At 41.7% G+C, this 19127-nt stretch overlaps 11 non-coding genes across 11 annotated transcripts; all 11 read left to right on the top strand.

Annotated features, from left to right (window-relative positions):
• The first annotated feature begins 1176 nt into the window (after window positions 1-1176).
• trnar-ccu (transfer RNA arginine (anticodon CCU)) lies at window positions 1177-1249 on the top strand. The gene has a single exon. It is a non-coding gene; the product is annotated as a tRNA-Arg (tRNA).
• Window positions 1250-2853: 1604 nt separating this feature from the next.
• On the top strand, window positions 2854-2926 carry trnar-ccu (transfer RNA arginine (anticodon CCU)). Its single transcript has one exon. It is a non-coding gene; the product is annotated as a tRNA-Arg (tRNA).
• A 1605-nt stretch (window positions 2927-4531) lies between these two features.
• Window positions 4532-4604, top strand: trnar-ccu (transfer RNA arginine (anticodon CCU)). The gene has a single exon. It is a non-coding gene; the product is annotated as a tRNA-Arg (tRNA).
• Window positions 4605-8625: 4021 nt separating this feature from the next.
• On the top strand, window positions 8626-8698 carry trnar-ccu (transfer RNA arginine (anticodon CCU)). Its single transcript has one exon. It is a non-coding gene; the product is annotated as a tRNA-Arg (tRNA).
• A 1235-nt stretch (window positions 8699-9933) lies between these two features.
• trnar-ccu (transfer RNA arginine (anticodon CCU)) lies at window positions 9934-10006 on the top strand. The gene has a single exon. It is a non-coding gene; the product is annotated as a tRNA-Arg (tRNA).
• Window positions 10007-11240: 1234 nt separating this feature from the next.
• On the top strand, window positions 11241-11313 carry trnar-ccu (transfer RNA arginine (anticodon CCU)). The gene has a single exon. It is a non-coding gene; the product is annotated as a tRNA-Arg (tRNA).
• Window positions 11314-12178: 865 nt separating this feature from the next.
• On the top strand, window positions 12179-12253 carry trnar-ccu (transfer RNA arginine (anticodon CCU)). The gene has a single exon. It is a non-coding gene; the product is annotated as a tRNA-Arg (tRNA).
• Window positions 12254-13479: 1226 nt separating this feature from the next.
• Window positions 13480-13552, top strand: trnar-ccu (transfer RNA arginine (anticodon CCU)). Its single transcript has one exon. It is a non-coding gene; the product is annotated as a tRNA-Arg (tRNA).
• Window positions 13553-15530: 1978 nt separating this feature from the next.
• trnar-ccu (transfer RNA arginine (anticodon CCU)) lies at window positions 15531-15603 on the top strand. Its single transcript has one exon. It is a non-coding gene; the product is annotated as a tRNA-Arg (tRNA).
• A 1602-nt stretch (window positions 15604-17205) lies between these two features.
• On the top strand, window positions 17206-17278 carry trnar-ccu (transfer RNA arginine (anticodon CCU)). Its single transcript has one exon. It is a non-coding gene; the product is annotated as a tRNA-Arg (tRNA).
• A 1235-nt stretch (window positions 17279-18513) lies between these two features.
• On the top strand, window positions 18514-18586 carry trnar-ccu (transfer RNA arginine (anticodon CCU)). Its single transcript has one exon. It is a non-coding gene; the product is annotated as a tRNA-Arg (tRNA).
• The last annotated feature ends 541 nt before the right edge of the window (window positions 18587-19127 follow it).

Below are 19127 nucleotides of genomic sequence, written 5' to 3'. Positions count from 1 at the left end.
TATTGCAGGCCCCTTCCTGTTAAAACTGGCCTTTGTTTCCTGATTCTTCAACAGGTTTTCACCTTATAAATGTGAGAACAACTCCAAACTACAAATATGTGGCCTGTTTCCGTCATTTCGACTAATCCATCACCGCTGACATTTATATATTTTCTAGTTTTGAGTGCGTGTTACAAATTGGATGTGAAGTTTGACATACTAACAAAGCAAATTTGTTTACAGATCGCAAACTAACCCCATATCCCCATCATTCAGAGGATGATGGATTGCTACAATCTCCTGGCATTCTGAAGAATATAGCAGAGTGGCGCAGCGGAAGCGTGCTGGGCCCATAACCCAGAGGTCGATGGATCGAAACCATCCTCTGCTATATTGCAGGCCCCTTCCTCTTAGAACTGGCCTTTGTTTCCTGAGTCTTCAACAGGTTTTCACCTTCCTAAATGTGAGAACAACTCCAAACTACATATATGTGGCCTGTTTTTGTCATTTCGACTAATCCATCACCGCTAACATTTATATATTTTCTGGTTTTGAATGCATGGTACAAATTGGATTTGAAGTTTGACATACTGACAAAGCAAATTGCTTTACAGATAGAAAACCAGCCCCATCGCCCCATAATTCAGAGGAGGATGGATTGCTACAATCTCCTGGCATTCTGCCGAATGTAGCAGAGTGGCGCAGCGGAAGCGTGCTGGGCCCATAACCCAGAGGTCGATGGATCGAAACCATCCTCTGCTATATTGCAGGCCCCTTCCTGTTAGAACTGGCCTTTGTTTCCTGATTCTTCAACAGTTCTTCACCTTCTAAATGTGAGAACAACTCCAAACTACATATATGTGGCCTTTTTCCGTCATTTCGACTAATCCATCACCGCTAACATTTATATATTTTCTGGTTTTGAGTGCGTGTTACAAATTGGATGTGAAGTTTGACATACTAACAAAGCAAATTTGTTTACAGATCGCAAACTAACCCCATATCCCCATCATTCAGAGGATGATGGATTGCTACAATCTCCTGGCCCACCTAAGCATTTAGCTTTGTTTAATCACCTTGAAATATTTGATGGATCCACCATTTTGGTGCATCCAAACACTTGGTAAGGGACAGTTTGTTTAGACAGCATTGCTTCATCACTTTTTCTTGTGAGGATAAAAAGTCGCCCGCTTCGGTGCCCCAGTGGCCTAATGGATAAGGCACTGGCCTCCTAAGCCAGGGATTGTGGGTTCGAGTCCCGTCTGGGGTGCATTACACTTTTATTTGCCCAGTGTGCTTTATGTCTCTTAAAAGGAAATTAATCACACCCAGGGGAAAAGAATGGAAGAAGTAATAGCACAAATTTCTAAGTTGTTGTCATATTAATCAAAAAATGTAAAGCATGTCATTGTTTCTTTTTTTCATCTTCTTTTGAGGAGTAGCGTAACTGAAATGTAGCCAATAAGCAGTCCCTGTGGCAAAGAATGAAGAAAATGTGATAAAAACTTGCATGGGACTTTTAGGTTAACGCTATATCAGAAAAATAAATAATTTAAGACATCAACAGTTTTACAAAATTTCCCCACTACATGTAGGATGACTGAAATGCAGCATTAGAACCGCAGGAGCAGAGTGGGGCAGCGGTAGCGTGCTGGGCCCATAACCCAGAGGTCGATGGATCGAAACCATCCTCTGCTATATTGCCGGTCCCTTCCTTTTAGAATTGGCCCTTGTTTCCTGAGTCTTCATCAGGTATTCACCTTTATAAATGTGAGAACAACTCCAAACTACATATATGTGGCCTGTTTTTGTCATTTCGACTAATCCATCACCGCTAACATTTATATATTTTCTGGTTTTGAATGCATGGTACAAATTGGATTTGAAGTTTGACATACTGACAAAGCAATTGCTTTACAGATAGCAAACCAGCCCCAGAGCCCCATAATTCAGAGGAGGATGGATTGCTACAATCTCCTGGCGTTCTGAAGAATATAGCAGAGTGGCGCAGCGGAAGCGTGCTGGGCCCATAACCCAGAGGTCGATGGATCGAAACCATCCTCTGCTATATTGCAGGCCCCTTCCTCTTAGAACTGGCCTTTGTTTCCTGAGTCTTCAACAGGTTTTCACCTTCCTAAATGTGAGAACAACTCCAAACTACATATATGTGGCCTGTTTTTGTCATTTCGACTAATCCATCACCGCTAACATTTATATATTTTCTGGTTTTGAATGCATGGTACAAATTGGATTTGAAGTTTGACATACTGACAAAGCAAATTGCTTTACAGATAGAAAACCAGCCCCATCGCCCCATAATTCAGAGGAGGATGGATTGCTACAATCTCCTGGCATTCTGCTGAATGTAGCAGAGTGGCGCAGCGGAAGCGTGCTGGGCCCTTAACCCAGAGGTCGATGGATCGAAACGATCCTCTGCTATATTGCAGGCCCCTTCCTCTTAGAACTGGCCTTTGTTTCCTGATTCTTCAACAGTTCTTCACCTTCTAAATGTGAGAACAACTCCAAACTACATATATGTGGCCTGTTTCCGTCATTTCGACTAATCCATCACCGCTAACATTTATATATTTTCTGGTTTTGAGTGCGTGTTACAAATTGGATGTGAAGTTTGACATACTAACAAAGCAAATTTGTTTACAGATCGCAAACTAACCCCATATCCCCATCATTCAGAGGATGATTGATTGCTACAATCTCCTGGCCCACCTAAGCATTTAGCTTTGTTTAATCACCTTGAAATATTTGATGGATCCACCATTTTGGTGCATCCAAACACTTGGTAAGGGACAGTTTGTTTAGACAGCATTGCTTCATCACTTTTTCTTGTGAGGATAAAAAGTCACCCGCTTCGGTGCCCCAGTGGCCTAATGGATAAGGCACTGGCCTCCTAAGCCAGGGATTGTGGGTTCGAGTCCCGTCTGGGGTGCATTACACTTTTATTTGCCCAGTGTGCTTTATGTCTCTTAAAAGGAAATTAATCACACCCAGGGGAAAAGAATGGAAGAAGTAATAGCACTCATTTCTAAGTTGTTGTCATATTAATCAAAAAATGTAAAGCATGTCATTTTTTCTTTTTTTCATCTTCTTTTGAGGAGTAGCGTAACTGAAATGTAGCCAATAAGCAGTCCCTGTGGCAAAGAATGAAGAAAATGTGATAAAAACTTGCATGGGACTTTTAGGTTAACGCTATATCAGAAAAATAAATAATTTAAGACATCAACAGTTTTACAAAATTTCCCCACTACATGTAGGATGACTGAAATGCAGCATTGGAACTGCAGGAGCAGAGTGGCGCAGCGGTAGCGTGCTGTGCCCATAACCCAGAGGTCGATGGATCGAAACCATCCTCTGCTATATTGCCGGTCCCTTCCTTTTAGAATTGGCCCTTGTTTCCTGAGTCTTCATCAGGTATTCACCTTTATAAATGTGAGAACAACTCCAAACTACATATATGTGGCCTGTTTTTGTCATTTCGACTAATCCATCACCGCTAACATTTATATATTTTCTGGTTTTGAATGCATGGTACAAATTGGATTTGAAGTTTGACATACTGACAAAGCAAATTGCTTTACAGATAGCAAACCAGCCCCAGAGCCCCATAATTCAGAGGAGGATGGATTGCTACAATCTCCTGGCGTTCTGAAGAATATAGCAGAGTGGCGCAGCGGAAGCGTGCTGGGCCCATAACCCAGAGGTCGATGGATCGAAACCATCCTCTGCTATATTGCAGGCCCCTTCCTCTTAGAACTGGCCTTTGTTTCCTGAGTCTTCTACAGGTTTTCACCTTCCTAAATGTGAGAACAACTCCAAACTACATATATGTGGCCTGTTTTTGTCATTTCGACTAATCCATCACCGCTAACATTTATATATTTTCTGGTTTTGAATGCATGGTACAAATTGGATTTGAAGTTTGACATACTGACAAAGCAAATTGCTTTACAGATAGAAAACCAGCCCCATCGCCCCATAATTCAGAGGAGGATGGATTGCTACAATCTCCTGGCATTCTGCCGAATGTAGCAGAGTGGCGCAGCGGAAGCGTGCTGGGCCCATAACCCAGAGGTCGATGGATCGAAACCATCCTCTGCTATATTGCAGGCCCCTTCCTGTTAGAACTGGCCTTTGTTTCCTGATTCTTCAACAGTTCTTCACCTTCTAAATGTGAGAACAACTCCAAACTACATATATGTGGCCTGTTTCCGTCATTTCGACTAATCCATCACCGCTAACATTTATATATTTTCTGGTTTTGAGTGCGTGTTACAAATTGGATGTGAAGTTTGACATACTAACAAAGCAAATTTGTTTACAGATCGCAAACTAACCCCATATCCCCATCATTCAGAGGATGATGGATTGCTACAATCTCCTGGCCCACCTAAGCATTTAGCTTTGTTTAATCACCTTGAAATATTTGATGGATCCACCATTTTGGTGCATCCAAACACTTGGTAAGGGACAGTTTGTTTAGACAGCATTGCTTCATCACTTTTTCTTGTGAGGATAAAAAGTCGCCCGCTTCGGTGCCCCAGTGGCCTAATGGATAAGGCACTGGCCTCCTAAGCCAGGGATTGTGGGTTCGAGTCCCGTCTGGGGTGCATTACACTTTTATTTGCCCAGTGTGCTTTCTGTCTCTTAAAAGGAAATTAATCACACCCAGGGGAAAAGAATGGAAGAAGTAATAGCACTCATTTCTAAGTTGTTGTCATATTAATCAAAAAATGTAAAGCATGTCATTGTTTCTTTTTTTCATCTTCTTTTGAGGAGTAGCGTAACTGAAATGTAGCCAATCAGAAGTCCCTGTGGCAAAGAATGAAGAAAATGTGATAAAAACTTGCATGGGACTTTTAGGTTAACGCTATATCAAAAAAATAAATAATTTAAGACAGCAACAGTTTTACAAAATTTCCCCACTACATGTAGGATGACTGAAATGCAGCATTGGAACCGCAGGAGCAGAGTGGCGCAGCGGTAGCCTGCTGGGCCCATAACCCAGAGGTCGATGGATCGAAACCATCCTCTGCTGTATTGCCGGTCCCTTCCTTTTAGAATTGGCCCTTGTTTCCTGAGTCTTCATCAGGTATTCACCTTTATAAATGTGAGAACAACTCCAAACTACATATATGTGGCCTGTTTTTGTCATTTCGACTAATCCATCACCGCTAACATTTATATATTTTCTGGTTTTGAATGCATGGTACAAATTGGATTTGAAGTTTGACATACTCAAAGCAAATTGCTTTACAGATAGCAAACCAGCCCCATAGCCCCATAATTCAGAGGACGATGGATTGCTACAATCTCCTGGCACTCGGAAGAATATAGCAGAGTGGCGCAGCGGTAGCGTGCTGTGCCCATAACCCAGAGGTCGATGGATCGAAACCATCCTCTGCTATATTGCAGGTCCCTTCCTGTTAGAATTGGCCCTTGTTTCCTGAGTCTTCATCAGGTATTCACCTTTATAAATGTGAGAACAACTCCAAACTACATATATGTGGCCTGTTTTTGTCATTTCGACTAATCCATCACCGCTAACATTTATATATTTTCTGGTTTTGAATGCATGGTACAAATTGGATTTGAAGTTTGACATACTGACAAAGCAAATTGCTTTACAGATAGCAAACCAGCCCCAGAGCCCCATAATTCAGAGGAGGATGGATTGCTACAATCTCCTGGCGTTCTGAAGAATATAGCAGAGTGGCGCAGCGGAAGCGTGCTGGGCCCATAACCCAGAGGTCGATGGATCGAAACCATCCTCTGCTATATTGCAGGCCCCTTCCTCTTAGAACTGGCCTTTGTTTCCTGAGTCTTCTACAGGTTTTCACCTTCCTAAATGTGAGAACAACTCCAAACTACATATATGTGGCCTGTTTTTGTCATTTCGACTAATCCATCACCGCTAACATTTATATATTTTCTGGTTTTGAATGCATGGTACAAATTGGATTTGAAGTTTGACATACTGACAAAGCAAATTGCTTTACAGATAGAAAACCAGCCCCATCGCCCCATAATTCAGAGGAGGATGGATTGCTACAATCTCCTGGCATTCTGCCGAATGTAGCAGAGTGGCGCAGCGGAAGCGTGCTGGGCCCATAACCCAGAGGTCGATGGATCGAAACCATCCTCTGCTATATTGCAGGTCCCTTCCTGTTAGAATTGGCCCTTGTTTCTTGAGTCATCATCAGGTATTCACCTTCATAAAATGTGAGAACACCTCCAAACTACATATATGCGACCAGTTTTTGTCATTTCGACTGATCCATCACCGCTAACATTTATATGTTTTCTGGTTTTGAATGCATGGTACAAATTGGATTTGAAGTTTGACATACTGACAAAGCAAATTGCTTTACAGATAGCAAACCAGCCCCATAGCCCCATAATTCAGAGGAGGATGGATTGCTACAATCTTCTGGCATTCTGAAGAATATAGCAGAGTGGCGCAGCGGAAGCGTGCTGGGCCCATAACCCAGAGGTCGATGGATCGAAACCATCCTCTGCTATATTGCAGGCCCCATCCTGTTAGAACTGGCCTTTGTTTCCTCATTCTTCAACAGGTTTTCACCTTCTAAATGTGAGAACAACTCCAAACTACATATATGTGGCCTGTTTCCGTCATTTCGACTAATCCATCACCGCTGACATTTATATATTTTCGGGTTTTGAGTGCGTGTTACAAATTGGATGTGAAGTTTGACATACTAACAAAGCAAATTTGTTTACAGATCGCAAACTAACCCCATATCCCCATCATTCAGAGGATGATGGATTGCTACAATCTCCTGGCCCACCTAAGCATTTAGCTTTGTTTAATCACCTTGAAATATTTGATGGATCCACCATTTTGGTGCATCCAAACACTTGGTAAGGCACAGTTTGTTTAGACAGCATTGCTTCATCACTTTTTCTTGTGAGGATAAAAAGTCGCCAGCTTCGGTGCCCCAGTGGCCTAATGGATAAGGCACTGGCCTCCTAAGCCATGGATTGTGGGTTCGAGTCCCGTCTGGGGTGCATTACACTTTTATTTGCCCAGTGTGCTTTATGTCTCTTAAAAGGAAATTAATCACACCCAGGGGAAAAGAATGGAAGAAGTAATAGCACTAATTTCTAAGTTGTTGTCATATTAATCAAAAAATGTAAAGCATGTCATTGTTTCTTATTTTCATCTTCTTTTGAGGAGTAGCGTAACTGAAATGTAGCCAATAAGCAGTCCCTGTGGCAAAGAATGAAGAAAATGTGTTAAAAACTTGCATGGGACTTTTAGGTTAATGCTATATCAGAAAAATAAATAATTTAAGACATCAACAGTTTTACAAAATTTTCCCACTACATGTAGGATGACTGAAATGCAGCTTTGGAACCGCAGGAGCAGAGTGGGGCAGCGGTAGCGTGCTGGGCCCAGAACCCAGAGGTCGATGGATCGAAACAATCCTCTGCTATATTGCAGGTCCCTTCCTGTTAGAATTGGCCCTTGTTTCTTGAGTCTTCATCAGGTATTCACCTTTATAAATGTGAGAACAACTCCAAACTACATATATGTGGCCTATTTTTGTCATTTCGACTAATCCATCACCGCTAACATTTATATATTTTCTGGTTTTGAATGCATGGTACAAATTGGATTTGAAGTTTGACATACTCAAAGCAAATTGCTTTACAGATAGCAAACCAGCCCCATAGCCCCATAATTCAGAGGACGATGGATTGCTACAATCTCCTGGCATTCGGACGAATATAGCAGAGTGGCGCAGCGGAAGCGTGCTGGGCCCATAACCCAGAGGTCGATGCATCGAAACCATCCTCTGCTATATTGCAGGCCCCTTCCTGTTAGAACTGGCCTTTGTTTCCTGATTCTTCAACAGGTATTCACCTTATAAATGTGAGAACAACTCCAAACTACAAATATGTGGCCTGTTTCCGTCATTTCGACTAATCCATCACCGCTGACATTTATATATTTTCTGGTTTTGAGTGCGTGTTACAAATTGGATGTGAAGTTTGACATACTAACAAAGCAAATTTGTTTACAGATCGCAAACTAACCCCATATCCCCATCATTCAGAGGATGATGGATTGCTACAATCTCCTGGCATTCAGCAGAATATAGCAGAGTGGCGCAGCGGAAGCGTGCTGGGCCCATAACCCAGAGGTCGATGGATCGAAACCATCCTCTGCTATATTGCAGGCCCCTTCCTGTTAGAACTGGCCTTTGTTTCCTGATTCTTCAACAGGTTTTCACCTTATAAATGTGAGAACAACTCCAAACTACAAATATGTGGCCTGTTTCCGTCATTTCGACTAATCCATCACCGCTGGCATTTATATATTTTCTGGTTTTGAGTGCGTGTTACAAATTGGATGTGAAGTTTGACATACTAACAAAGCAAATTTGTTTACAGATCGCAAACTAACCCCATATCCCCATCATTCAGAGGATGATGGATTGCTACAATCTCGTGGCCCACCTAAGCATTTAGCTTTGTTTAATCACCTTGAAATATTTGATGGATCCACCATTTTGGTGCATCCAAACACTTGGTAAGGGACAGTTTGTTTAGACAGCATTGCTTCATCACTTTTTCTTGTGAGTATAAAAAGTCGCCCGCTTCGGTGCCCCAGTGGCCTAATGGATAAGGCACTGGCCTCCTAAGCCAGGGATTGTGGGTTCGAGTCCCGTCTGGGGTGCATTACACTTTTATTTGCCCAGTGTGCTTTATGTCTCTTAAAAGGAAATTAATCACACCCAGGGGAAAAGAATGGAAGAAGTAATAGCACTAATTTCTAAGTTGTTGTCATATTAATCAAAAAATGTAAAGCATGTCATTGTTTCTTTTTTTCATCTTCTTTTGAGGAGTAGCGTAACTAAAATGTAGCCAATAAGCAGTCCCTGTGGCAAAGAATGAAGAAAATGTGATAAAAACTTGGATGGGACTTTTAGGTTAATGCTATATCAGAAAAATAAATAATTTAAGACATCAACAGTTTTACAAAATTTTCCGACTACATGTAGGATGACTGAAATGCAGCATTGGAACCGCAGGAGCAGAGTGGCGCAGCGGTAGAGTGCTGGGCCCATAACCCAGAGGTCGATGGATCGAAACCATCCTCTGCTATATTGCCGGTCCCTTCCTGTTAGAATTGGCCCTTGTTTCCCGAGTCTTCATCAGGTATTCACCTTTATAAATGTGAGAACAACTCCAAACTACATATATGTGGCCTATTTTTGTCATTTCGACTAATCCAGCACCGCTAACATTTATATATTTTCTGGTTTTGAATGCATGGTACAAATTGGATTTGAAGTTTGACATACTGACAAAGCAAATTGCTTTACAGATAGCAAACCAGCCCCATAGCCCCATAATTCAGAGGAGGATGGATTGCTACAATCTCCTGGCATTCTGAAGAATATAGCAGAGTGGCGCAGCGGAAGCGTGCTGGGCCCATAACCCAGAGGTCGATGGATCGAAACCATCCTCTGCTATATTGCAGGTCCCTTCCTGTTAGAATTGGCCCTTGTTTCCTGAGTCTTCATCAGGCATTCACCTTTATAAATGTGAGAACAACTCCAAACTACATATATGTGGCCTGTTTCCATCATTTCGACTAATCCAGCACCGCTAACATTTATATATTTTCAGGTTTTGAGTGCGTGTTACAAATTGGATGTGAAGTTTGACATACTAACAAAGCAAATTTGTTTACAGATCGCAAACTAACCCCATATCCCCATCATTCAGAGGATGATGGATTGCTACAATCTCCTGGCCCACCTAAGCATTTAGCTTTGTTTAATCACCTTGAAATATATGATGGATCCACCATTTTGGTGCATCCAAACACTTGGTAAGGGACAGTTTGTTTAGACAGCATTGCTTCATCACTTTTTCTTGTGAGGATAAAAAGTCATGCCTTTCGGTGCCCCAGTGGCCTAATGGATAAGGCACTGGCCTCCTAAGCCAGGGATTGTGGGTTCGAGTCCCGTCTGGGGTGCATTACACTTTTATTTGCCCAGTGTGCTTTATGTCTCTTAAAAGGAAATTAATCACACCCAGGGGAAAAGAATGGAAGAAGTAATAGCACTAATTTCTAAGTTGTTGTCATATTAATCAAAAAATGTAAAGCATGTCATTGTTTCTTTTTTTCATCTTCTTTTGAGGAGTAGCGTAACTGAAATGTAGCCAATAAGCAGTCCCTGTGGCAAAGAATGAAGAAAATGTGATAAAAACTTGCATGGGACTTTTAGGTTAATGCTATATCAGAAAAATAAATAATTTAAGACATCAACAGTTTTACAAAATTTTCCCACTACATGTAGGATGACTGAAATGCAGCTTGGGAACCGCAGGAGCAGAGTAGCGCAGCGGAAGCGTGCTGGGCCCATAACCCAGAGGTCGATGGATCGAAACCATCCTCTGCTATATTGCAGGTCCCTTCCTGTTAGAATTGGCCCTTGTTTCCTGAGTCTCCATCAAGAATTCACTTTTATAAATGTGAGAACAACTCCAAACTACATAAATGTGGCCTGTTTTTGTCATTTCGACTAATCCATCACCGCTAACATTTATATATTTTCTGGTTTTGAATGCATGGTACAAACGGATTTGAAGTTTGACATACTGACAAAGCAAATTGCTTTACAGATAGCAAACCAGCCCCATAGCCCCATAATTCAGAGGAGGATGGATTGCTACAATCTCCTGGCATTCTGAAGAATATAGCAGAGTGGCACAGCGGAAGCGTGCTGGGCCCATAACCCAGAGGTCGATGGATTGAAACCATCCCCTGCTATATTGCAGGCCCCTTCCGCTTAGAACTGGCCTTTGTTTCCTGAGTCTTCAACAGGTTTTCACCTTCCTAAATGTGAGAACAACTCCAAACTACATATATGTGGCCTGTTTCCGTCATTTCGACTAATCCGTCACCGCTAACATTTATATATTTTCTGGTTTTGAGTGCGTGTTACAAATTGGATGTGAAGTTTGACATACTAACAAAGCAAATTTGTTTACAGATCGCAAACTAACCCCATATCCCCATCATTCAGAGGATGATGGATTGCTACAATCTCCTGGCCCACCTAAGCATTTAGCTTTGTTTAATCACCTTGAAATATATGATGGATCCACCATTTTGGTGCATCCAAACACTTGGTAAGGGACAGTTTGTTTAGACAGCATTGCTTCATCACTTTTTCTTGTGAGGATAAAAAGTCATGCCTTTCGGTGCCCCAGTGGCCTAATGGATAAGGCACTGGCCTCCTAAGCCAGGGATTGTGGGTTCGAGTCCCATCTGGGGTGCATTTCACTTTTATTTGCCCAGTGTGCTTTATGTCTCTTAAAAGGAAATTAATCACACCCAGGGGAAAAGAATGGAAGAAGTAATAGCACTAATTTCTAAGTTGTTGTCATATTAATCAAAAAATGTAAAGCATGTCATTGTTTCTTTTTTTCATCTTCTTTTGAGGAGTAGCGTAACTGAAATGTAGCCAATAAGCAGTGCCTGTGGCAAAGAATGAAGAAAATGTGATAAAAACTTGCATGGGACTTTTAGGTTAATGCTATATCAGAAAAATAAATAATTTAAGACATCAACAGTTTTACAAACTTTTCCCACTACATGTAGGATGACTGAAATGCAGCATGGGAACCGCAGGAGCAGAGTGGCGCAGCGGAAGCGTGCTGGGCCCATAACCCAGAGGTCGATGGATCGAAACCATCCTCTGCTATATTGCAGGTCCTTTCCTGTTAGAATTGGCCCTTGTTTCCTGAGTCTTCATCAGGTATTCACCTTTATAAATGTGAGAACAACTCCTAACTACATATAACGCGGCAAATTTTTGTCATTTCGACTAATCCATCACCGCTAACATTTATATATTTTCTGGTTTTGAATGCATGGTACAAATTGGATTTGAAGTTTGACATACTGACAAAGCAAATTGCTTTACAGATAGCAAACCAGCCCCATAGCCCCATCATTCAGAGGATGATGGATTGCTACAATCTCCTGGCCCACCTAAGCATTTAGCTTTGTTTAATCACCTTGAAATATATGATGGATCCACCATTTTGGTGCATCCAAACACTTGGTAAGGGACAGTTTGTTTAGACAGCATTGCTTCATCACTTTTTCTTGTGAGGATAAAAAGTCGCCCGCTGCGTTGCCCCAGTGGCCTAATGGATAAGGCACTGGCCTCCTAAGCCAGGGATTGTGGGTTCGAGTCCCGTCTGGGGAGCATTACACTTTTATTTGCCCAGTGTGCTTTATGTCTCTTAAAAGGAAATTAATCACACCCAGGGGAAAAGAATGGAAGAAGTAATAGCACTAATTTCTAAGTTGTTGTCATATTAATCAAAAAATGTAAAGCATGTCATTGTTTCTTTTTTTCATCTTCTTTTGAGGAGTAGCGTAACTGAAATGTAGCCAATAAGCAGTGCCTGTGGCAAAGAATGAAGAAAATGTGATAAAAACTTGCATGGGACTTTTAGGTTAATGCTATATCAGAAAAATAAATAATTTAAGACATCAACAGTTTTACAAAATTTTCCCACTACATGTAGGATGACTGAAATGCAGCATCGGAACCGCAGGAGCAGAGTGGCGCAGCGGAAGCGTGCTGGGCCCATAACCCAGAGGTCGATGGATCGAAACCATCTTCTGCTATATCGCAGGTCCCTTCCTGTTAGAATTGGCCCTTGTTTCCTGAGTCTTCATCAGGTATTCACCTTTGTAAATGTGAGAACAACTACATATATGTGGCCTGTTTTTCTCATTTCGACTAATCCATCACCGCTAACATTTATATATTTTCTGGTTTTGAATGCATGGTACAAATTGGATTTGAAGTTTGACATACTGACAAAGCAAATTGCTTTACAGATAGCAAACCAGCCCCATAGCCCCATAATTCAGAGGAGGATGGACTGCTACAATCTCCTGGCATTCTGAAGAGTATAGCAGAGTGGCGCAGCGGAAGCGTGCTGGGCCCATAACCCAGAGGTCGACGGATCGAAACCATCCTCTGCTATATTGCAGGCCCCTTCCTGTTAGAACTGGCCTTTGTTTCCTGAGTCTTCAACAGGTTTTCACCTTCCTAAATGTGAGAACAACTCCAAACTACATATATGTGGCCTGTTTCCGTCATTTCGACTAATCCATCACCGCTAACATTTATATATTTTCTGGTTTTGAGTGCGTGTTACAAATTGGATGTGAAGTTTGACATACTAACAAAGCAAATTTGTTTACAGATCGCAAACTAACCCCATATCCCCATCATTCAGAGGATGATGGATTGCTACAATCTCCTGGCCCACCTAAGCATTTAGCTTTGTTTAATCACCTTGAAATATATGATGGATCCACCATTTTGGTGCATCCAAACACTTGGTAAGGGACAGTTTGTTTAGACAGCATTGCTTCATCACTTTTTCTTGTGAGGATAAAAAGTCGCCCGCTTCGGTGCCCCAGTGGCCTAATGGATAAGGCACTGGCCTCCTAAGCCAGGGATTGTGGGTTCGAGTCCCGTCTGGGGTGCATTACACTTTTATTTGCCCAGTGTGCTTTCTGTCTCTTAAAAGGAAATTAATCACACCCAGGGGAAAAGAATGGAAGAAGTAATAGCACTCATTTCTAAGTTGTTGTCATATTAATCAAAAAATGTAAAGCATGTCATTGTTTCTTTTTTTCATCTTCTTTTGAGGAGTAGCGTAACTGAAATGTAGCCAATAAGAAGTCCCTGTGGCAAAGAATGAAGAAAATGTGATAAAAACTTGCATGGGACTTTTAGGTTAACGCTATATCAGAAAAATAAATAATTTAAGACAGCAACAGTTTTACAAAATTTCCCCACTACATGTAGGATGACTGAAATGCAGCATTGGAACCGCAGGAGCAGAGTGGCGCAGCGGTAGCCTGCTGGGCCCATAACCCAGAGGTCGATGGATCGAAACCATCCTCTGCTGTATTGCCGGTCCCTTCCTTTTAGAATTGGCCCTTGTTTCCTGAGTCTTCATCAGGTATTCACCTTTATAAATGTGAGAACAACTCCAAACTACATATATGTGGCCTGTTTTTGTCATTTCGACTAATCCATCACCGCTAACATTTATATATTTTCTGGTTTTGAATGCATGGTACAAATTGGATTTGAAGTTTGACATACTGACAAAGCAAATTGCTTTACAGATAGCAAACCAGCCCCATAGCCCCATAATTCAGAGGAGGATGGATTGCTACAATCTTCTGGCATTCTGAAGAATATAGCAGAGTGGCGCAGCGGAAGCGTGCTGGGCCCATAACCCAGAGGTCGATGGATCGAAACCATCCTCTGCTATATTGCAGGTCCCTTCCTGTTAGAATTGGCCCTTGTTTCTTGAGTCATCATCAGGTATTCACCTTCATAAAATGTGAGAACACCTCCAAACTACATATATGCGACCAGTTTTTGTCATTTCGACTGATCCATCACCGCTAACATTTATATGTTTTCTGGTTTTGAATGCATGGTACAAATTGGATTTGAAGTTTGACATACTGACAAAGCAAATTGCTTTACAGATAGCAAACCAGCCCCATAGCCCCATAATTCAGAGGAGGATGGATTGCTACAATCTTCTGGCATTCTGAAGAATATAGCAGAGTGGCGCAGCGGAAGCGTGCTGGGCCCATAACCCAGAGGTCGATGGATCGAAACCATCCTCTGCTATATTGCAGGTCCCTTCCTGTTAGAATTGGCCCTTGTTTCTTGAGTCATCATCAGGTATTCACCTTCATAAAATGTGAGAACACCTCCAAACTACATATATGCGACCAGTTTTTGTCATTTCGACTGATCCATCACCGCTAACATTTATATGTTTTCTGGTTTTGAATGCATGGTACAAATTGGATTTGAAGTTTGACATACTGACAAAGCAAATTGCTTTACAGATAGCAAACCAGCCCCATAGCCCCATAATTCAGAGGAGGATGGATTGCTACAATCTTCTGGCATTCTGAAGAATATAGCAGAGTGGCGCAGCGGAAGCGTGCTGGGCCCATAACCCAGAGGTCGATGGATCGAAACCATCCTCTGCTATATTGCAGGCCCCATCCTGTTAGAACTGGCCTTTGTTTCCTCATTCTTCAACAGGTTTTCACCTTCTAAATGTGAGAACAACTCCAAACTACATATATGTGGCCTGTTTCCGTCATTTCGACTAATCCATCACCGCTGACATTTATATATTTTCGGGTTTTGAGTGCGTGTTACAAATTGGATGTGAAGTTTGACATACTAACAAAGCAAATTTGTTTACAGATCGCAAACTAACCCCATATCCCCATCATTCAGAGGATGATGGATTGCTACAATCTCCTGGCCCACCTAAGCATTTAGCTTTGTTTAATCACCTTGAAATATTTGATGGATCCACCATTTTGGTGCATCCAAACACTTGGTAAGGCACAGTTTGTTTAGACAGCATTGCTTCATCACTTTTTCTTGTGAGGATAAAAAGTCGCCAGCTTCGGTGCCCCAGTGGCCTAATGGATAAGGCACTGGCCTCCTAAGCCAGGGATTGTGGGTTCGAGTCCCGTCTGGGGTGCATTACACTTTTATTTGCCCAGTGTGCTTTATGTCTCTTAAAAGGAAATTAATCACACCCAGGGGAAAAGAATGGAAGAAGTAATAGCACTAATTTCTAAGTTGTTGTCATATTAATCAAAAAATGTAAAGCATGTCATTGTTTCTTATTTTCATCTTCTTTTGAGGAGTAGCGTAACTGAAATGTAGCCAATAAGCAGTCCCTGTGGCAAAGAATGAAGAAAATGTGTTAAAAACTTGCATGGGACTTTTAGGTTAATGCTATATCAGAAAAATAAATAATTTAAGACATCAACAGTTTTACAAAATTTTCCCACTACATGTAGGATGACTGAAATGCAGCTTTGGAACCGCAGGAGCAGAGTGGGGCAGCGGTAGCGTGCTGGGCCCAGAACCCAGAGGTCGATGGATCGAAACAATCCTCTGCTATATTGCAGGTCCCTTCCTGTTAGAATTGGCCCTTGTTTCTTGAGTCTTCATCAGGTATTCACCTTTATAAATGTGAGAACAACTCCAAACTACATATATGTGGCCTATTTTTGTCATTTCGACTAATCCATCACCGCTAACATTTATATATTTTCTGGTTTTGAATGCATGGTACAAATTGGATTTGAAGTTTGACATACTCAAAGCAAATTGCTTTACAGATAGCAAACCAGCCCCATAGCCCCATAATTCAGAGGACGATGGATTGCTACAATCTCCTGGCATTCGGACGAATATAGCAGAGTGGCGCAGCGGAAGCGTGCTGGGCCCATAACCCAGAGGTCGATGCATCGAAACCATCCTCTGCTATATTGCAGGCCCCTTCCTGTTAGAACTGGCCTTTGTTTCCTGATTCTTCAACAGGTATTCACCTTATAAATGTGAGAACAACTCCAAACTACAAATATGTGGCCTGTTTCCGTCATTTCGACTAATCCATCACCGCTGACATTTATATATTTTCTGGTTTTGAGTGCGTGTTACAAATTGGATGTGAAGTTTGACATACTAACAAAGCAAATTTGTTTACAGATCGCAAACTAACCCCATATCCCCATCATTCAGAGGATGATGGATTGCTACAATCTCCTGGCATTCAGCAGAATATAGCAGAGTGGCGCAGCGGAAGCGTGCTGGGCCCATAACCCAGAGGTCGATGGATCGAAACCATCCTCTGCTATATTGCAGGCCCCTTCCTGTTAGAACTGGCCTTTGTTTCCTGATTCTTCAACAGGTTTTCACCTTATAAATGTGAGAACAACTCCAAACTACAAATATGTGGCCTGTTTCCGTCATTTCGACTAATCCATCACCGCTGGCATTTATATATTTTCTGGTTTTGAGTGCGTGTTACAAATTGGATGTGAAGTTTGACATACTAACAAAGCAAATTTGTTTACAGATCGCAAACTAACCCCATATCCCCATCATTCAGAGGATGATGGATTGCTACAATCTCGTGGCCCACCTAAGCATTTAGCTTTGTTTAATCACCTTGAAATATTTGATGGATCCACCATTTTGGTGCATCCAAACACTTGGTAAGGGACAGTTTGTTTAGACAGCATTGCTTCATCACTTTTTCTTGTGAGGATAAAAAGTCGCCCGCTTCGGTGCCCCAGTGGCCTAATGGATAAGGCACTGGCCTCCTAAGCCAGGGATTGTGGGTTCGAGTCCCGTCTGGGGTGCATTACACTTTTATTTGCCCAGTGTGCTTTATGTCTCTTAAAAGGAAATTAATCACACCCAGGGGAAAAGAATGGAAGAAGTAATAGCACTAATTTCTAAGTTGTTGTCATATTAATCAAAAAATGTAAAGCATGTCATTGTTTCTTTTTTTCATCTTCTTTTGAGGAGTAGCGTAACTAAAATGTAGCCAATAAGCAGTCCCTGTGGCAAAGAATGAAGAAAATGTGATAAAAACTTGGATGGGACTTTTAGGTTAATGCTATATCAGAAAAATAAATAATTTAAGACATCAACAGTTTTACAAAATTTTCCGACTACATGTAGGATGACTGAAATGCAGCATTGGAACCGCAGGAGCAGAGTGGCGCAGCGGTAGAGTGCTGGGCCCATAACCCAGAGGTCGATGGATCGAAACCATCCTCTGCTATATTGCCGGTCCCTTCCTGTTAGAATTGGCCCTTGTTTCCCGAGTCTTCATCAGGTATTCACCTTTATAAATGTGAGAACAACTCCAAACTACATATATGTGGCCTATTTTTGTCATTTCGACTAATCCAGCACCGCTAACATTTATATATTTTCTGGTTTTGAATGCATGGTACAAATTGGATTTGAAGTTTGACATACTGACAAAGCAAATTGCTTTACAGATAGCAAACCAGCCCCATAGCCCCATAATTCAGAGGAGGATGGATTGCTACAATCTCCTGGCATTCTGAAGAATATAGCAGAGTGGCGCAGCGGAAGCGTGCTGGGCCCATAACCCAGAGGTCGATGGATCGAAACCATCCTCTGCTATATTGCAGGTCCCTTCCTGTTAGAATTGGCCCTTGTTTCCTGAGTCTTCATCAGGCATTCACCTTTATAAATGTGAGAACAACTCCAAACTACATATATGTGGCCTGTTTCCATCATTTCGACTAATCCAGCACCGCTAACATTTATATATTTTCAGGTTTTGAGTGCGTGTTACAAATTGGATGTGAAGTTTGACATACTAACAAAGCAAATTTGTTTACAGATCGCAAACTAACCCCATATCCCCATCATTCAGAGGATGATGGATTGCTACAATCTCCTGGCCCACCTAAGCATTTAGCTTTGTTTAATCACCTTGAAATATATGATGGATCCACCATTTTGGTGCATCCAAACACTTGGTAAGGGACAGTTTGTTTAGACAGCATTGCTTCATCACTTTTTCTTGTGAGGATAAAAAGTCATGCCTTTCGGTGCCCCAGTGGCCTAATGGATAAGGCACTGGCCTCCTAAGCCAGGGATTGTGGGTTCGAGTCCCGTCTGGGGTGCATTACACTTTTATTTGCCCAGTGTGCTTTATGTCTCTTAAAAGGAAATTAATCACACCCAGGGGAAAAGAATGGAAGAAGTAATAGCACTAATTTCTAAGTTGTTGTCATATTAATCAAAAAATGTAAAGCATGTCATTGTTTCTTTTTTTCATCTTCTTTTGAGGAGTAGCGTAACTGAAATGTAGCCAATAAGCAGTCCCTGTGGCAAAGAATGAAGAAAATGTGATAAAAACTTGCATGGGACTTTTAGGTTAATGCTATATCAGAAAAATAAATAATTTAAGACATCAACAGTTTTACAAAATTTTCCCACTACATGTAGGATGACTGAAATGCAGCTTGGGAACCGCAGGAGCAGAGTAGCGCAGCGGAAGCGTGCTGGGCCCATAACCCAGAGGTCGATGGATCGAAACCATCCTCTGCTATATTGCAGGTCCCTTCCTGTTAGAATTGGCCCTTGTTTCCTGAGTCTCCATCAAGAATTCACTTTTATAAATGTGAGAACAACTCCAAACTACATAAATGTGGCCTGTTTTTG

This window comes from Conger conger, chromosome 12, assembly GCF_963514075.1.
Source record: "Conger conger chromosome 12, fConCon1.1, whole genome shotgun sequence".
Taxonomy (NCBI): Eukaryota; Metazoa; Chordata; class Actinopteri; order Anguilliformes; family Congridae; genus Conger; species Conger conger.
The sequence above is the reverse complement of the archived record's forward strand: the minus strand, read 5'-3'. Positions and strand labels throughout refer to the sequence as shown.